We start from the raw sequence: 16,078 nt of genomic DNA on the forward strand, positions 1-16,078 counted from the left end.
AGAGAGTATTTAGTGTGCCATTTTGACTTGTAATTTAGGTGAAACAGATTAAATGCGAAACATGTACACCAATACTCCAAAACGTAGGTATATAATTTGCAATATCTATGAGAGTGTTATTATTTTACTTTTGAATGATGAGGTAATCTGATCGTTAATACCACTATGATTATTTACAGGAAAAAAGAAAGTTATACCAGGACGGTGATCTTATATATTATACCAATGATGCAAAATGCATCTTTTGCGACAAAGGGTTGTGATGGAATGAATAGAATCTCTCCACCCTTAATCATACTTCTCGCGTTCGAAATTTAGGAATTGAAATTTTTTTGATAGAGAGTACTTCCCTTTTAATGTGCCTTACACGCGAAAATCCGAGTAAGTCGATGCACCAATGCGAAAACTGAATACTAGGTGGAAAAAGAGAAAAGAAGAATGCATCTACTTTGTAAATTGCAGTTTAGGAAATAGTTGAACATTAGGCAGAGTTAATAGAATGCTAAGACTTCATAATGGCGTTTAGCCTAGAGAAGTTTATTGAAGTAAAAATTATTTATTTTCTTGTTTAGTTATTGAAATAATTCTAATTTCAAGAAACAACCCTTTTTTTTTTTTGGAGAGACCTGTACTATAGGCAGTCCAGTGCACCCACGTTCACACAGGATTCGAGAAGGAGTTGCACCCACGTTCACACAGGATTCGAGAAGAAGTTGCATCCTAAGGGGGTATAACATAGACAGCCTACCCTAATGCAAGTATCAGCGGTTGATTTCAACAACTGTTTACTTCTTTATATTATAACTTTCTTAATGAAAATTCTGGCTCCGTAACAATATTTAAAGATACTTTAGCAGGACTTATGAGCACAAGTAGAGAAGGGGACTGGAGGATCTCCTCCTTATGTCCAGTAATGACTAAACAATGATAAAAAAACAAAGAGACATAATTCTAAATATTCCAATTCATAGGGGCTTTGGTCGTACTGAATAATTTTGATCCGAACCCTATATTTATTTTTAAAACCTATTGAATATGCATAAATTATCAATTTCGAACTCAGTAATTTAAAAAGATTAAAATTCTGAACCCATAAACTTCAAATCTTGGCTCCGTCTCTGCCAATTCATATTTTTTGAACTGGGATTTTATGATACCATTTGGTTAGTAGTATTATTACATTGAGAAATCTAGTCTATCTTGCCTCAAGAATTGTTAGTGACACTGTATTTTCAGTGATACATCTTTCATCAGTTGATTCAGTTGATTCAGTTGAATATCTTTCAATAAAGAAACCAGGCTGCTTTGGTTGAGGCAATTTCACACCTTCATTGCTTAACCAGAAAACTACTGATTCCATTGTTGGCCTATCTTCTGGGAATTTTTGTACACATAGTAAACTTACTTGAATGCATCTTATCACTTGAGATTCAATATAGGATTCTTTTAAACATTCATCCAGTAGTTCTAAGGCCTTGCCTTCATTCCATAGTAACCATGCCTGAAATATTACCACAACATAATTTATACATCAGTATTAGAAGAAGAAAAAAAGGCTACAACAACAACTATAGAACTATTCGACGCCTCAGTCCCAAACGCGTTATGGTCGGCTATGTATTGAATCCTGAATAACCATGTTTCTTCATTTAAGCTTATATGTTGATTGTGTGAACAAAACTCCAGATTGGTTGCTGAAAAGATTGGGAGACTACATATAAGGTTTAGGGATCTCATAATGGTATAAGCGTGGGCGGATTTAGAGGACGTCAGGAGGTTCGCCCCAGTCCCTTCGCCAGAAAATTACACTATACATATAAGGCAAAATCTGTTTTGTGCCCCTTGACACAGTCCAAAAGCATGACTTAGTAGTCGAAGGGGTCAATACCTTTGTGAGGTCGCCAGTTTAATTCTCATTGGTCACAACTTCTTTTTTTTTTAACCGCCTACGTGGAAATTTTGTCTCCGCCAGGGGGTATGAGGTCTTTTGGGAAAAACCGTATGGGCTTGACCCAAAACGAACTATATCAGACTTACGCTGGTTGCTCGCCTACTGCAACCCTCTTCCTTTATCTGGCTTGGGACTGACAATTTGACCAAGCTCACAAAGTCGGAGTTTTCAGTAAAAAAAAAAAGGGTAAAGGATCAAAGTTTTGGTGATATATGTACTTACATGTCCCAAAAGATTATGATGATGAATCAAATGATGAAATTTCCTGTTCTTTCTGCCACTAACAATTTCAAGTAAAAGCACACCAAGACTGAAGACATCAGATTTCACTGAAAATTTCCCATCAACTGCATACTCTGGGGCCATATATCCGCTGCACGACGCATCAAATTTAAGTTGATGAACTGTTGATAATCTCAAAAACTCAATCATATAGCTAAAATATTGAAACTTACTATGTTCCTATTACTCGCTTCGTTTTTCCTTCCATTTGATCTCCAACAAATATTTTAGCTAGGCCGAAGTCAGAAATTCTTGGATTCAAGTCAGTATCCAATAAAATGTTGCTGGTTTTTAGGTCTCTGTGAATAACTCTTAATCTTGAGTCCTGATGAAGATAGAGAAGGCCTCGAGATATTCCCATAGCAATTTTAAAGCGATTTCTCCAATCGAGTGATCCTTTTCTGCGTGAATCTGCAATATGTAGTTCATTAAGTAAAATGTCAGTGAATCCTAATTCATTCCTAGCACTTCAGAAATAAATATTTACTACTAAGCTCCTCCAAAAATGTCGTGGCGCCCGTGTTGAATCCTCCAAAAACAGTACGTACATCTTTTGAGGACCTGACACGGGTGCAGCAGCAATATTTGGAGGACACGAGCAACACGGAATATAGGTAACTAGTCAAGAGAAACATACAAACAACAACAACAACAACAACAACAACAACAATGACGACAACAAACCTAATGTAATCCCATAAGTGGGATCAAATCCTCCAAAAATGTCATGCGCCCATATTGATTCCTCCAAAAACAGTATGTACAACTTTTGAGGATCTGACACGGGTGCAGTAGTAATTTTTGGAGGATACAAGCAACATGTTATATAGGTAGCTAGTCAAGAGAAACATACAAACAACAACAACAACATCAACAAAAAAACCAGTGTAATCCCATAAGTAAAGTCTGTCGGTCTGGGAAGAGTAGTGCGTACGCAGACCCTATAAGGTAGAGAGGATGTTTCCAGCAGACCCTCGACAGTCAAGAGAAACATACCAAAAATAAAATAGTCCAAGCTATTGTTAGGCATAAATTCATAGATTAGCATCCTTTCTTCTCCTTCAAGACAACAACCCAAAAGCTTGACAAGATTTCTATGTTGTAGTTTGGATATTAGAATCACTTCATTTTTTAACTCTTGAAGACCTTGTCCTGAGTATTCCGAAAGCCTTTTCACTGCTATTTCTGGTCCATTTGGTAGTTTACCCTGCAATTTTGTCGAATCAACGAGTCAAAGATGTCATTTCTAGCTAAATTTTGAAAATGGAATTCGTAATTGTACCTTATAAACAGGTCCAAAACCACCTTCTCCGACCACATTAGCAGAAGAAAAGTTCTTAGTCGCAGTTGCAACAGTAACTAAATCAAACAATGGTAACTCCATATCGTCCGTTCCAACTTCTCTACCTGTAGAATAATCAATTGGTAATATCTACGAAACAGAACGTTAGCAGTACGATGTTTTGATAAAGGTGAACGATAGTTAATTTACCTGTTCTCTTTTTTCTTCTGTGGAATGCATACCAAGCTAGAAGGCCGAGGACACAAGTCGCGACTGCTGCTGATATGATTGCAATCAGCCTTGACCGCTTTCTCTTTCGTTTCTTGTCTTGATCTGTTGATAGTTAGACCATAAATAAGATATCAGCCCTCAGTTTCTAGTTAGAATCGAAAATAGTAAGTGCCTTCTCCGTTTCAGTTTATGTAAACTTTTTTGCTTTTCGAGGTTCAAACTATGTAAGCTTTGACCAACATTTTGAAATGCATTTTTCAACGTATTGACATGAGAAGCATTGCAACTTATAGTACTTTTCGTATAGTTTTTGAATATCTGAATTGTAACTTTAAAATATTGAGTCAAATTGACTTTTAAAGAGCGAAAGGTTCATATAAACTGGAACAAATAGAGTAGTAGAGTAAGTAGTTATTACCTACTTCTGAAGCAGCGACTCTCACAAACAGATCTTGTTGATTCGCGCTAAGCTCTCTCATATCGATGAGATCACCAAACCATAGTAAGCATCCACTTCCACCATTTCGAACATCAAGATTCGAATAGGCTGTACAGTTGCAATAAGCCAAGCACAACGTCTTGCATTCCTCGAGTCCAATGCTTCCATTATACCATGATTTCCGCGTATCAGGCACTTTAATACCCGTAAATGTCCTAAATCCATCTTGTTGACAAGCCAAAGGACTTCTCCTTACACATCCACTTGACCAATCTGCTACATCCCATTGTTGCGGATACTTTGGCTCGAAACCTCTCAAACATTCACACGGGGGCGAGTTATTAATCACACATCTTGCATAAGGACCACATAACGCGAAACGATCACAGTTATCAAACTGTGCTGTCAAGTAAAGAAACCAACTTTCTGTACGATCGATCCAAGTATAGTGATTTATCAAACCACCAGGAGTCAATACAAGCCTAGTAGGCATTGATCCATTTTTAAGATCATATTTGTAATAAACTTCCTCCTGATTCAGGACAAACCCGAACGAAAAATATGTATTTGGTTGTAATTTAGGACTTCCACTAAATGCAAGACCATTCCAGGGACCTGAACTAAATGAAATAGAAGAACCTTTCCATACAAATAACTGTGGATATCCCTGAATATCAAACCTGTCAACATATTCACCAGTAGCAGGATCATCCATACTTTTCCACGACGAAATGCACCAATCCAGGCCTGTTACAAAATTTCGCCCGAGCTTCATTCCAGGTAACAAAGTATCCCCTGGATAATCAAAACTTTGCCAGACAAAATTTTCAGGATCACTATTATTTTCATCCCTGACTATAAAATTCCCTGAATCTAATAATCTTGCTATTGGATTCTTCAATATTTTTGATGAATTCGACGACCAAACTGTCGTGTTAGTACTATTGATAAGTACTAGGATTCCTTCAGGATTGAGCATCAACACTCCTGTTGTATCATTTAATGGACTATTTCTGTTGGCAACCCAAACAACAGTTCCAGCTGATATCTTCTTGTACCATATACCGACGTAGCAATTCGTCGAATTTCCAGGCCTGAAAAATCCAAGTTCATAAACCCCACCAGGTGAAATAATTGTGTCACCATCTTTAAGTTGTTGATCAATAGTTATGGTGTCTAATGCTGTGGAGATTAGTGCAATGGAAAGAAAATTGAAACAGATGAATAAACAAGATAGAAAATTCATGGATTCAATTTTGAGCCTTTTTTCAGGTGTGGCTTTTGATTTTCAAGAACCTTAGTATAATAATTGATAGAAAAAAAAAAGTATAGTTTTAGTGTTAAGTTGAAAAGTTCATTTCCTGGAAGCCCACATGTTCATACTAGGAAAATGATATTTCAAAAAATTGTTTTTCTTATTTTTCTTGATTAATTGAATGATCTTACTTGTAATGTTCAAATGTCAAGTCTTCTTCTGACTTTATTTTATTTAGCATTGTGAATTTGTAACCACTTCAGGTTTCGACCTAGTTGAAAAGAGTAAAGGCCATAGGCGGACAGGAATTGAAAGTCGAGGTGAACTTTTGAATTCAACCAAAATCTACTTTGTATATACGATGTCCACTACTAATATATCACTATTTTCTAAATACGTATACGTATATATATAAAAGTTTCGCCAAACTTTACGGGTACCAGTGACCCTTTCAGTATAACATAGGTTCGCCTCTGGTAAAGGTGGCTGGGAAGCCATGTACTAAGGTTTTAGTTATGTGCTTCCTCCGTTCCAAAATACTTGTCACTTTTCGCTTCTCAAGATTCAAACTATATGAGTTTTGACCAATATTTTAACATGTATTTTTTTTACTATATTGATATGAGACAGTGACCCAGTATAGTCCCACAAGTGGGGTCTGGTATATTCATATGAGAAGAATTATAAATTATATTACCTTTTATATAGTTTTCAAATATTTTAATTTTAATTTTAAAATATTAAATTAATCGAATCCACTTTAACTTCAAAGATTATTCAAATTAACTCTCAAAAAGCGAAACATGACAAGTATTTTGGGATAGAGGAAATATTTGATACTGCATCGGCTCCATTTTATGTGACATTAATTCTATTTTAATCTTTTTTAACAGAATAATTTTATATCTGTATTTTACCCTCAATGACACTCTACATAGTCACACAATATATATATCTTTTCTTTCTTAAACATCATGTCTCGTCAAAAAATGCTAAATAAAATGAAATGAGTAGAGTAATTAATATTAATAAGAGAAAAAAAATCTTAATGAAATCATTTTTAGTATGTTGAGAAGTTTTCTCTAGCTAAGAAAACAACTTCCATTAAAAAGAACAACGACTTTTTCCTTGCACATATTTCAAATCTTACCCAATATCACTTGCTTTAACCAACAGTTAATATTCTTGTCAACTTTTAATACTAAGAAAAATCACATCTGAGTCTATCATTCACCTTCTACAATTACCTCAAACATTCTTATACCCAACTAAACATTAGAAAATAATATAAAATTAATCATTTTTAATTTAAATTACCTCAATTCTAAAGACCTTTTATTAGGATGTGAAAAAAGATCAAATTTTCAAAGTTGTACACCTTTGACTACTCAATCCCTACAGTTCAAAACCATCTCCCTTTATTCTTCCTAATATTTTTCTTCATATTCCTAGTTTTTTCCTCCCTCTATATACATTGACTTTTGATGGAGAATACCTTCTTTTTATCTTTATCTCCCTTTTAATTAATCTATCCAAAAAAAAAAGTACATGGTGCACTAAGCTCCCGCTACGTGTGGGGTCCGGGAAAGGGTCGGACTACAAGGGTATATTATATGCAGCCTTATCCTGCATTTCTGCAAGAGGTTGTTTCCACGGCTCGAATCCGTAACCTTCGGGTCACGTGACAGCAACATTACTAGTTATCAACATTTATTAATCTACCAACATTTATTTATTTTTGGGATTTTTTCATTCTTATGCACTATTTGAAACTTTATTACCCTTAATATTCATGTTTAGTAAATACCCGACATAAACAAGTTTTATTTACAAAATATATACAATCCACCTTTAAAGGCTCCCAATCCATTATTTGTGCCTTCAATCGAGGAATTTACCGAATAATTTTATTCAATTTGCACTTTGACTGTTGCAATTATGTCCTGATACTCTAATTAAGGTGCATCAACCAAGTCACTGTAAATACAAATTTTGCTACCTATTAATTACTATCTCACAATTACACTATTTCACCGTTTTTGCTGATATTTCACCTTATGGATCACGAAGAGGACGATGACTAATTTCCCAGTATGAGTTTTATTGATTTAAAGTGCGGTTCAAGTTGCGGTCCTCCAATCACCAATGACCAAACTAGCACAGTTCTCAGACCTATTGTGAATTGTAAAAATTGAAATGCTTTTAATGGGAGGAGAAATTTCACATACAACAGTTACTCAAAATGAGGAGGAGAAAATAAGTGAATTGGTAGAAAACAGAAAAACAAAGCAACAAATCAGAGATAATACAAATTGGGAAATCACAGTAAATATGGGGGAATTAACTTTCATACAATATGTATTTTGTATATTTTGTATCTGATTTATACATAGTAAAAATAAATTTCATACAACTAATTATATATTATACAATTTATCTACAATTTTCATACATTATTTCTACTCAGTTATATATAACTACAATATCATGCAACTTAAATATAATTTTAATACAATGTTGTTCAACTTTCATACAATAGTTAAATAAATAAAAGAAAAATATATAAACAACAGAATACAATTTTTCTACAATTTTACTACAATTTCGTAAATATAATGTATATCATGTTGTCTTTTTCTTCTTCGAGTTTCAATCTGAAATTCAGCCAAAACCAAGTCTAATCTTCACCAAAATCCCGCAAAATTGAGATATAAACTCCAAATCATATTCTCAATTATTTGCAACAACATCTAATTCAAACAAATAATGATTTTTGAAAACCCAAATTCGAATTCAAAGCTTTAAAACTTTTTAATGGTTGTCAACGGTGGAATTGATGCTCTCTTTTCCTTTGCTTTACATTACTGAAATTAGGGATTTAGAGATAGAGAGAGACGTAGAGAGAATTCTCAATTCTTTGCAACAACATCCAAATCAAACAAATAATGTTTTTTGAAAACCCAAGTTCGAATTCAAAGCTTCAAAGTTTTTTAATGGTTGTCAATGGTGGAATCGTGGGTGGGTGCAAGATATGCGGGGGAGGGGGAGGGGATGTGGAGAGAGAAACGTGGGGGAGTGGAAGATAATTATTATTATTAATTCCCTTAAAATGTACATAAATGGTAATTTGGTATATAAAATGTAATTATAGTAAAATTTGAGTAGGGAGGGTAACATAGTTTCATATAGTATATAAGAATGTAAAAATTGTTTTATTTTTTTCAGGAAAATGGGCCTAAGAAATATTATAACTAGTGTTTTAAAAGGCGTTTTTGGGGCAAGCCCTGGGGCGAGGCGCACCAAAAATGCTCTGAGACGATGGTGTGGGGCGAAAGTCTCAAGAGGCGTACGCCCAGCATGAGGCTTAATTATTGACAGTATTGATTAGTCGGACTAATTAATTAATTCTGAATAGTAAATGGTTAAAACATTCGTGCAAATGAGATGACTTCTTATAGAGAAGTCGCTGTAACAAATAGAAAATGACTTTAGCCTAAAAGTAAAATATAAAAATAATTAAAATAAAAAGAAAAAGAAAATGGTGCTCAGTCAAAAGGTTGGAGGTCTATTTGGGTTTGGTATCTCAATTTTTGGGACAAGATCGAAAGTCTTGATTAAACAAAAGCGACATCTATTAATATTTTCAACAATGTGGAAATAAAAAAAATATTGTCAAAAGAAAAACAAAAAAAATCATTGAATTAAAGAAATACCAATACAAAAACATGGATAATCTCCTCGTCTCCCTCTCTAATATGATACGTCAAAGCTATCGTCAGCATGACAACTACAAGATTCTTGCAACGAAAAAAAAAAAGAATTTAAAGAGAAAGTAAAACATATAAATTAAAAATGAGAAAATACTTTATAATATCTAGCGGATAATTTTAACATGTTATAATAAATTACTTCTCATCTATATCAGATTACTAACTAATGCTTATTATGAGATTTTAAATTATTTAATAAGTCATCTGGTTGTGTAAATATTTTTATATGGCCGGTGCATAGAATTTAAACTCATATTGAAATTCCAAGGAATAAAACACAAATATTATAGGAACTGCCAAAGAATTTACGTCCACATTTTCTTCTGGCTTATTAACACCATTACATTAAAGAAGGAAAAAGAGGCTATTCAATATACAAGGCTAAAAAATTAATAGTAAGAAAAATGGTATCTCTATATCCAGGGGCAGTGACATCCTTTAATAAGAGGTATCATAAGACCCGCTTCGTAAAAAAATAAATTCTTTATATAATGTGTATAAACAATATTTTCTTAAAAAAATATGCATATACACTATCATACAAAGTAAATCTTGATTCAGAAGGAAGTAAAAGCTGAATTGTGACAACAAACCGATACTGCTTGCACAAAATTGTGTGTACACTACTGTCTATATCGTATATATATTTGGAACGACAACCTTGGCATAACTGATAAAGTTGTTGTCATGTGACTAGGAGGTCATGGGTTCAAGCCATGGAAGCAGCCTCTTATAGAAATGCAGGGTAAAGCTGCGTATAATAGACCTTTGTGATCCGGTCCTTCCCCGGTTCCCGCACATAGCGGAAGCTTAGTGCACCAGGTTGTCCTTTATCGAGCATCCAATGAAGTGATGGTAACATCATTGACAGAACCAGGTGTATGACTACTCCAAGAATATGCAGAATCAGCTATGTTCCTTTCCATGAAAAAACCAGGAGGCTTAGGTTGCTGCAAAATGCTTTCATTTGTCAGCATCAGTACCACAGAAGACATGCTTGGCCTGTCCTCTGGACTTTGTTGAACACATAACAACCCGACATGTATCGATCGTTGCACTTCGGATGTATAACATGATTCAACCGCGTTGAAATCTACTAGTTCCGATGATCTTCCTTCTCTATGAAGCATCCATGTCTGAAAATTTTATGGGAATGTTTACACTGTGTAGCCGCCCATCCAAAAAAAAAAAAAATAGCCACCGGATGTAACATATGTATCATTAGTGTATAACTTATGTATATTGATTAGCGGATGTAAATATTTTTGGCTGAGCGGCCATTTTATATCCTTTTTGCTATCAAGTTCTCGTCCAACAATAATAACAAACCCAGTGAAATCCCACAAGTGAAATCTGAGGATAATGTGTATGCATCTACCTTATGAAGAAGGAGAAGTTGTTTCCGACTATGAAACTTATGATGTTTTATAAGAGGGGGAGACGGGACGTAGTACTTACATGTCCGAGGAGGTTGAGATTGTGGTCAGGATGAATAAATCTTCTGTTCTTCTTTCCACTCACAATTTCTAATATTAATACGCCAAAGCTAAACACATCTGATTTTACTGAGAAAATCCCATCGACTGCATACTCTGGAGACATGTAACCACTGCATAAAATCGTTCACAGAGTTACATAATGTGAAGAACAAATAAAAGGTGTCCAAAAACAATATGTATAACCAGAAATCTAATTTCTTACTACGTTCCAACCACTCGACGTGTATTAGCTCCTGTCTCATTCCCTCCAAAACTTCTGGCCATCCCAAAATCTGATATCTTTGGATTCATTTCAATGTCAAGCAAAACATTGCTAGCTTTCAGGTCTCTGTGTATGATTCTAAGCCTAGAATCTTGATGAAGATACATAAGTCCTCGAGCAATCCCGTTGATAATGTTGAAGCGCTTAGGCCAATCAAGTAATGTGCTCCTACTTTGATCTGCCAAAAGGTATCAACTTGCTTCTTATAATTTGCTACTATAGGTAAGAAAAATGACTAGTGTAACATCAATTTAGAAGTTCCAAACTAACTAAATCAAATCTTGAATAACAGAATTTCTAGATTCTTCTTTCTCAATTTGGTTTGGAGAACATTAGCATATGTTTACACTATCAACTAAGTTGCGCGGACTCTTCTTTTGTGGTGCTGCACTTGTGTCGATACAACACTGACACTAGTATGGGTGTGGGATATGTAGTGGATCTGGTCAATCAACGTTGGGTACTTTGACCACGAGGGCAGCATGCTTTGGGATGCGGAAGAGCTATTATCGTCCAGCTCCCTAACATAAAGTGGTACCTGGTTTGGACCGTAGGGAACCATAGCATGGGGGGACGTCTAATCCTTTTGCCGCTGCAAGGCAAGCTAATCGTACGCAGCAGGCTCGAATATCCCTGGTTCTGGAAGTTACATGAGTCTGAATGCTATGTTGATTGAGATAATATGATTTGGCATATTGATTTCTCAAGGCAAAAGCTACTATAGATTTCTCGATGGCTGCCTACAACTTGAGGATAAAAGATTGAGTTACTGTACTCTATAAGCTACATGTAAGTTTTGTAAATATCTCATAATTTAGGCATATTTTATAGTTCTACTTTTAGATATAGCTGAATCCTTGCACCCGTATTCACACCTAGATCTGTACCCTCAAATCTTAAAATTTAGATCATAAAAGATCCGATCTCTAGATCAGCACCTTTATCGGATACCTGCACCCGACTCCAAGCAACTTAGACTGGCAGTGTCTATATAAGTTATATTCATTTAAGAGGTCTACTGTATTGAAACTAGTTAATGCATTGAAATAATTGGCTGCATTATATGAACAAAACTAACCAAATATAAATAAATCCAGGCTTTTGTTAGGCATGTATTCATACACCAATATCTTCTCTTCTTCTTGAATGCAGCATCCCAAAAGCTTCACGAGATTTCGATGCTGAAGTTTCGCAATGCAGATGACTTCATTCTTGAACTCATCGTTTCCTTGTTTCGAAGTTTCTGAGAGACGCTTGACAGCTACTTCCTGTCCTCCTTCTAACACACCCTGCAAATGTGCACTTACTATTAGATACTCCAAACAACAATTGACATTCGTCCGACTTCATGTTCTTTTCTCTATTTGTCACCTATGTTTTTACAAACATTTTGTTCTGCAATCAACATCAGCAGAATAAGGCTCATGGCTTGTTCTATTGAGTGAAACATAATGCTATTTTCACTGATTTTCAAGATTTCAATGTATAATCAGTGGAGCATCAACAACAACAACAGCAAACCCGGTGTAATCCCACAAGTGGGGTTTGGGAGGGTAGAGTGTACGCAGACCTTACCGCTACTTTGTGAGGGTAGAGAGGTTGTTTCCGATAGACCCTCGACTTAAGAAATCAGTGGAGCATCATTACTTAGAAAAAGTTGCTTTGTGGCAATCTTTACCTTGTAAACTTTCCCAAAACCGCCCTGTCCGATCTTGTTCTGATTCGAAAAGTTATCAGTAGCCTTTATTAGCGTCGACAAGTCAAACAGTGGTAGCTCAAAATCTTCATGATGTCTTTCATTGCTATCGTTTTTCTTGGATGTGTGTCCTAATCTTCCTGCAATATATGCATACAAGTAGACAGCTTAGACCCGACGGGGAGCCAAAATATTAACTTTATGGGTTCTGAATTTTAGAACGACGTCTTCAAGTACTAATAACTGGCTTCTAAATTTAATATTTGTACATATTTAACATACATTGTTTGAACAAAAGCTACTGGGTTCAGTCGAACTCATAGCTGGGCTTCTAGCTCCGCTCGTGGCTTAGACCACCAAGTTAAAGAACTTAGAGAATCAATTACCATTATGATACTATCTGCTTCTGGTTTTCCAAAGATAAAATTAGTATGTTTCGCTTACCTTTTTCTATGAGCGCTATTTCCTCTCTCCTTTTCTGTCTACGAAGAATCAGGCATATTCCTACGACTAGCACAACGATTGCAACGAATAAAGGCAAAGCGACTGCAAGTATAACAGTTATCTTTCTATTTGATCCATCACTAGAACCTGCAAAAGTTCCCATCCGAAAAGATCAGATAGTTAGTACTTAGTTCGCGTCACAATAGCTTTAAACACAAACGTTGATCGATCAATTCAATGACATCAACTCCTTACTTATTATCTCAGAAGCAGCCATTCTAATATAGATATCCTGTCCAGATTCAGATAGTTGTCTGATGTCAACCAACTCCCCGATCCATAGCAAGCAGCCGCTTCCTCCGTTGCTGATATCCAGATTCGTATATCCCATACACGAGCAATTTCTCAAGCAAACTAACTTGCATTCGTCAAGTGTCATAGTCTCGTTAAACCAGGAATATCGCGTATCTGGCAGCTTAATGCCAGAATACTTAATAAATCCATCTCCTGTACAATTCAGTGGACTTTTTCGGACACAGCCACTGGACCAATCAGTCCTGTTCCAATCATCCGGATGCTTTGGCTCGAATTTATCCAAACAACGACACACAGGATCGCTAAAGATTGTGCAAGTTCCATATGCACCACATAATTTGTAAGTTTCGCAATGATCTGCATCAGCTGAATGGTAATTAATCCAACCCTCTTTCTTTTCCACCCAAATCATACGCATTGCGTTACCATTAGGCTTTAGTTCGAAAGTTGAAATGACAGATTTATTTACTAGTTCATATTTGTAGTAAATTTCCTTACTGTTCATGACTAGCCCGAAAGAGGTGATCGAGTTGTTCACCATGTTCGGTGCTCCACTCCATCGAAGACCATTCCATGGCCCTGCTCTGTAAACTACATTAGGCCCTTTTCTCATTAGGTCCTGTGGATAACCTGTAGGGTCACAATGGTATGTATAATCCCCAGGAGCAGGATCATCATCGCTTTTCCATGAACTAAGATACCTGTTGAAGACATAATTAAATTAAGCAAACAAAAGTATGGTCTCTCTAACAATTTAGAATTCTAGATGGAATAATCACATAATTCAACTTGGTATCAGAGTAGCAAGAAGAGGTCCTAAGTTCAAGTCTAATGTAACAGCGCGCGAGCCACTAGTAGTTAATGCGAAAGGGAGTTCTCCAAGAAACTTGCCTTTAGGCAAGTCTCACATCAGAATAAAGGGTAGCGCGGTGCACTAAGCTCGCAGGGTCCGGGGAAGGACCGGACCACAAGGGTCTATTGTACACAGCCTTATCCTGCATTTCTGCCAGAGGCTGTTTCCATGACTCGAACTCGTGACCTCCTGGTCACATGGGAGCAACTTTACCAGTTACGTCAAGTCTTTCATTAGAATGGGAGGGGAAAATTAGGGGTCATATAAGGGCAAGTTCAAGATTTAACTATTGAGGTTTGATCCCAAGGGGACAAAACCGTGAGGCTCAATAAGCCTTAAGGTGGCCCAGATAGAGGTCGGGGCAAAGTGGACAATACCTTGATTGGTGAGCCAGGAATGTGGGGTTCAAAATATAAAAAGTAAACATACGAAAAAGTAGAGTATTCAGCATCTACTATACATGTATAAAAAATAATTTTGACCTAGTATATATAGTGCAATTTTTCGGTTCGAATGAACCCCTTCCGCCCTTGGCTCCACCATGCTTGACTTAGTATATATATAGTGTAATTTTGGCGAAGGGAACCCCTTCTGCCCCTGGATCCGCCCATGCTTGACATACATCTCACCACCTAAAAAAATACTGAGACGTGCTAGGGGCATGTTGAATACATAATTATATTAAGTAAATAAAAGTATGCTCTCTAAATGTTTAATTTTTTAGATGAAACGATATGACAATTCAACCTACCTTTCCAAGCCAGTCACCAAGTTTATTCCAAGCTTCATACTTGCTAACAAAGTATCAGTAGGATAATCAAAACTTTGCCATAAGAAATTATCAGGGTCATGATCATTTGCATCTCTAACCACCAAATTCCCTGTATCTAGTAACTGTGCAACTGGATTTTGCACATTTCTTGTAAAATTAGTTGACCAAATAGTGTCATTAGTAACATTAATCAGAACAAGAAAACCTGGATTAATAACTTTCAAGATTCCAGAATTATCCTTAATAGGAATTTCTCTATTAGCAACCCAAACTGGAGTAAAAGCTGAGATTTTCTTGTACCAAATACCAACATAACGATTTGTTGAAGTATTTCTTGGACTAAAAAATCCTAACTCAAATGTTCCATCTGATGAAACTATAGTCTGACCATCTTTGATAAATTGAGCAGTAGTTATTGTGTCAACTTGAGAGTAAATATTTTGAAAAAAGGAAAAAATAAAGAGAAAGAAGAAAAATGTATTCATGGTTTTTTTCTGTTTATGTTTTTTGTTTCATGGCAGCTTTGAATTGGTGAAATGAAAAGATGAGAAATTTGTTGGCGACCAAAGTCAATTTGCAATATTTTCTAGTCTTGTTCTGGGTCCCATTGACAAATATATTAATTGGATATTGGCTAGGACTATTTAGGCAGTTCACACATATTGGTCCATTTTTCCAAATTTTTTTTATAATATGGAAAGTATTAGACAAATTCTTAAAAAAATCGTAAACTACATGGTATTGGTCTTTCCCAATTTTAATAAAACCTCTTTAAATTATAAAATTCAATGCATATAGCGACTTTGGTTTAGGTTATACGGTTAAACCTCTCTATAAATAACATCGTCGTTTGTTCCGAATATTTTTGAATGTTACAACGCAGTGTTGTTATAGAGAATATATATTAGAACATAACATGAAAATTGATTCTGGAGAAAGCCTGATTTTTATAGTGAAGTATTGTTATATAGGGATGTTGTTATAGAGAAGTTTGACGGTACGATATTCTCATTAATTTACTAATTCA

The 16,078-nt window shown here is 35.6% G+C and overlaps 1 pseudogene; it reads right to left on the minus strand.

Annotated features, from left to right (window-relative positions):
* Positions 1-1,093: 1,093 nt before the first annotated feature.
* LOC104227947 (G-type lectin S-receptor-like serine/threonine-protein kinase SRK) lies at positions 1,094-15,579 on the minus strand (annotated as a pseudogene).
* Positions 15,580-16,078: the final 499 nt, after the last annotated feature.

Source organism: Nicotiana sylvestris, chromosome 8 (genome assembly GCF_000393655.2).
Source record: "Nicotiana sylvestris chromosome 8, ASM39365v2, whole genome shotgun sequence".
Taxonomy (NCBI): domain Eukaryota; kingdom Viridiplantae; phylum Streptophyta; class Magnoliopsida; order Solanales; family Solanaceae; genus Nicotiana; species Nicotiana sylvestris.